Here is a 5099-nt window from a genome sequence, read left to right as displayed (position 1 = left end):
TGAGTCATGACTTGAAAAGGTCTCCTCATTTCCAAACCAAAGTCTACTGTGATCACTTCTGAGGAAGAAGGAACTTCCTGATTGCAACGTTTTGTTGGTGAACCACAAGCCTGTTTTGGGGGAAAGCCTCGTTGCAAAAATTAACTTTCTGGCATCCATGTGAAGCCTCCAATGTGGACAAAAGCAACACATGGGAAAGAAAAAAACAAGCAGAAGGTGCTCAGTGGAGGGGAAATGCAAGAGGCTCAGACATGTATAATGCTACACGGTTGCTGCAGTGTTGAAGAGGGGAAACGGATTCTGATGGACTATTCTGGCTCCTTTTCCTACTCCTGTGTTTTGAGAACTTCCATTGCCCTGAAACAATAACCTTGTGCAGACGAAGTTGCACATCCCGGGGACTGTCACCTGGAGAAAAAGTGCATTGTTAAAATAGAGTGGCGGCCTTGTGCTGTGGGTATGGCTCACGAAGGGTAATCTCACAGTCCCAGCATACAGTTACAGCTTGGTTCTCGTACAAGAGCTCTGCGCTCTCGTGACCCTGGCAGCGAAGGAGAGGGGAATGCCCAGCTGCCTCTCTCTTAACAGATAGACTGTTTGTTTATTTTCACTTGAGTTTAACCGCAGCTTTTCAGCTTCTTGGGCTCTGCATGCAGTCCAGCTGCAGAGTCCTTCCAGGAGCAGCATAAACACGCGTTGTGACCCCACGCAAAGCACCCTACGCCAGGTACAGCAGCCAATCCAGCCCCTATTCCGAGGGGAATGCCCAGCTGCCTCTCTCTTAACAGATAGACTGTTTGTTTATTTTCACTTGAGTTTAACCGCAGCTTTTCAGCTTCTTGGGCTCTGCATGCAGTCCAGCTGCAGAGTCCTTCCAGGAGCAGCATAAACACGCGTTGTGACCCCACGCAAAGCACCCTACGCCAGGTACAGCAGCCAATCCAGCCCCTTTTCTGGCGTGTCCTCCCCATCTCCCTTCTCCACTACATTTCCAACATACGCGTGACGCACTGTATCCCCATGTGATTCCTCGAGGATTAAGTATTTCCCAACATATTTTCTTGAACACAAGCAGCCACTTCCCCTATGCCAAGAAGGACTTCCAGGGAAACCTCTGTGTAATTGTGTCTGCCTTTTGGGGACATGAATCACTGCACATCGGTGCCTTATGTACTCCGCCACACTGTGATACGAGAGACTAGTTAACACGTTGATAATCCTTTTGTTACAGAGACACAGGAAGGCTCTCCCACAAGGAAACTCTTCAATCAAAACAACATTGTACCTTGGCCTGAAGTTTAGAAGGTGGCTAGAGATTTAGAGAGTGTCTTGATTCCTAGAGGGCCAGTCTAAGAGGAACTTAAAACAACTTTTCTCCTGGCAAAAGCTCAGCATTTTCAAGGCTTCTTAAAAATGAGGCAGCAAAATCACTGGTCAGTTTTGAAAGTTTTGAGATACTTTGTCCCTGACGCACACAGCTCACGTTTACAAAAGTGTTTGTTCACACCATACCTCCACACCTGGAAAGAACATTCATACTATTATTTTTATTTTAGGTATCACCAGTTCTTAAAAAATGGGGGGGGGAGAGACACTTTATATATAATATATATTATGTAGATTTTATTTATATTATGTTATGCTATGTAATGTTATGTTTTTGTTTTATGTTATGTTATGCTATTTATTATTTTTATTTTAGGTATCACCAGTTCTTAAAAAATGGGGGGGGGAGAGACACTTTAATATAATATAATACAAATCTATTTTCAGAATAGAGATGAATAACAGCTAAATGCAGAAGTTCTCTCTAGTTGATTTCTTTCTTTCCTAAATTGTTATAAAAAACTAATGCATTTAAAAAAAACCCAACAACAACAACAACAACAACAAAATCCTAGCATCGAGAGATCAGGAGGGATGGAGAAGCAAAAGCTTCCCAAGCCAAATTTTTTTTTACCTCCTCAATGGTGAAACTCTAAGGATACCAAATGACAATTTTGAATATTTGGGGGAAAAAAAAAAAGAAATCCTCCCCAAGAGCAAGACCCAGCCTCCCAAGGCAGATTAAGAATTCACTGCTCTGGGGCCCTTTGAAGAAGGAAAGTGCTGACAGTCATCACTATTTCGCTCCCACTGAGCGCGTGTCTGCCGGGCAGACCTCTGCCACCCCTCCTGCATGGATCCCATTGATCAAATCCAGCTGAAGTTGGGGCCAAGTGTGGATACAGATTTGTGGCTGAGATCAGCATTGCTGCGATGACCATGGTTCAGATCAAAGGAAAAAAAATGTTCAGTTTGAGCCCTCTTGAAGAAACATTGAATTTTTACTGAATAGATGACCTAATGCGGTCTGGGAAAGCTTAACAGTTTCTCACAGCCTAAATGAATATTTTATGGGTTTATAGTAAACTGCAGTTCCCATATTTAGCACCAAGAGAAGAAAGCGGTATTAGTGCTTTAACATGGCTAATATTCTTGCCATGTAGTTAATAATGAGCCAAATGTAAAGAAGTGCTGGTAGGGTATTTTTCCATTGTCATCATATTGCTAGGAGTTTTAGCACAGCTCTTTGAGTCAAATCTGAGCAGGAAGCAGATAAGGCCATGATCATTACCTAGAGCAAGTCTTCCTCTCAGAGGCTGTGACAGGATATTTAGCACCAAGAGAAGAAAGCGGTATTAGTGCTTTAACATGGCTAATATTCTTGCCATGTAGTTAATAATGAGCCAAATGTAAAGAAGTGCTGGTAGGGTATTTTTCCATTGTCATCATATTGCTAGGAGTTTTAGCACAGCTCTTTGAGTCAAATCTGAGCAGGAAGCAGATAAGGCCATGATCATTACCTAGAGCAAGTCTTCCTCTCAGAGGCTGTGACAGGAGCTTTCCAATTTGCATGAACTCCTGAGCATTAGACGTGGTGGGGGAGAGTTTTTCAAAGGCATATAAGGGGTTTTGGAGTTTTCAAAACTTCCCCATGGTATCTATTAACCAGAAGAAATTCAAAGCTCGTCCCTCTGTGACACTTGGTGGTTTTCAAAACCTTATTCCTCCATCCTGGAGCAGCTCATTCATCTAAGTTCCTTAACTGTGGTGAAGCCCCAGTGATTTCAAGCAGCTGTGGTGAGACTTTTCACAGGAACATGCCACCTACACCCCAGAAACCCCGTGCTTTTCACCACAAGACCCCAATACACCCTGCCACACTGCAACCTTTGAGAAGGTTTGAGCTGACTGCATCCACGGTAGCTGTCAGGTCAGATGACAAACAGGCACCCCCTCTGCTCCTGGCAGCGCCTCAGCTTCCCACACCGAGAGAGCCCTCCACTGCAGGCTGGCACCAGTGTGAGCTGGGTCACCAGCATTGAGAACATGGGCTCTGAGTTGGGACTGGGGCGCTGAGCGGGCATGGTCACTCATAGCTGTGCATTATTAACAGATGAATCGCGTGCCTGGTGGCGAGGAGGTGGAAGGGGAAGGAGGCGCGCTAAACACCCTCCGCCCAGTAAACCCTCCCTGTTGGTGCAAAGACTGGACCTGCAAACAAGACGGCGATCACTGGGCTGAGTTTTCAGCCTGCTGGGGTATGCGTGGCTTCAGTTATCCCACTGTGTTCAGATTCCCGTGTGCTGGGTTTTCATGGTTTCCTAATTAAGTCCCTCCACTCTTTTCCCATTCATTTTTGCCTTCCTAAGCCTGGCTGCCCATGTCCCTTCTCCTCAGGGAGCTCTTGGCTGTGCAGGCATGAACTCCTGTTGAAGTTAAAGCTAATCTCTGGTAGTTTTGATATGCCCTGGCCATCTTCCAGGGTCTGCTCCATAAAAGTAGAAACACAATGATGAGTCAGGCTCATGCTTTTTGGGACTGTATGTTTGCCCCATCTACGGCTTGTCTATAACAGAAGATAACAGCCAAGCCTGACCTCTTCTTAGGACACATTTATTAGCACAGTGTTAAATGGTCATTTTCATTTATCATAAAAAGCAATTGCCATGATATCAAGTTTGTGAGGAAAACTTTGTCAAAAGCAATCATCAGAGATGATTCTCTGCCTTCTTCCAGCTATGAATTCTTCTGCAGCAGTAGTATTTGTGAGCTACCCTGACACAAATTGCTCTCAGTAATTAATTTCTCTCACAGCCTGAGCGGTCACTACCCAGGGGAGGATGCCAAACCTCTTTTTGTGCTGTGTCATTAGTCACAAGTAATAAGCATGTGTACAAATTGCAACTCTGATTCCTAAAACTTCAGACAGGGAGGTAGCATCAGGAATAAACTACCAGAACTCAGCAACAAGTTTGTTTTTGGCTGTGCTGTTTCGCGTTCCCCTCAGCCTCCTTTTCTCCAGGCTAAGTGAACCGGTGTTCACCCATCTTTTCTCACCATCTAAGGTTACGGTAAACAGACTTTTTCCTCCTTTTTAGTACTGTCTTCCCATGTATCACTTTCCTGCTGTGTTTTCCAGTGGACTTTTCACGTGTAAGACTCTCTTAGGAATTCATGTTCACTTTTAGAGAAATTATGGTTTTACTTTAAAAGTCTTCAGTAATATGTTGCATCGAAAGCTCAGGACCCAATCAGCAGCTACTGCCCGCTTTCAGTACTGGTACGGAGTCTCATAGATGTGACAGTTCTCCAAATTCTTTCTAACATTCCTGTTCTCCTAGGAGTATTTCTGTTGCTGTGATTGCTGATTTATATAATGTGTGAAGAGAAGCAGGTATTTCTGTTGCTGTGATTGCTGATTTATGTAATGTAAGTGTGAAGAGAAGCAGACTACCTGCAGGATAATCCTAATTTGTAAGAGGCTACCTGACCTTAATTTTTCATGAAGCTGCTTCCAGAACTTCACATTCACTCATTGCCTTCTTCCACATCTGCAGCATCACTAACCTTTTGGGAAGGAAGCAGAACGATTAAGTAGACAAGCTGTGGACTATTAAAACATTGATAGTGTTGAAAGGTACAGGCTTTTGCCCACCACATCTGGCGCTGGCCTTCCTATGACATGGGAAGGAGACTTTAAAGTGGTTTCCTCAAAACTATTCCTCTGCCCCGACCACCTCTGGTGCGTACGTGTTGGCTCAGGGTCTGGGTTT

This window comes from Aptenodytes forsteri, unplaced genomic scaffold (genome assembly GCF_000699145.1).
Source record: "Aptenodytes forsteri isolate BGI_AS27 unplaced genomic scaffold, ASM69914v1 Scaffold164, whole genome shotgun sequence".
Taxonomy (NCBI): Eukaryota; Metazoa; Chordata; class Aves; order Sphenisciformes; family Spheniscidae; genus Aptenodytes; species Aptenodytes forsteri.
This window is presented reverse-complemented; position numbering follows the sequence as displayed.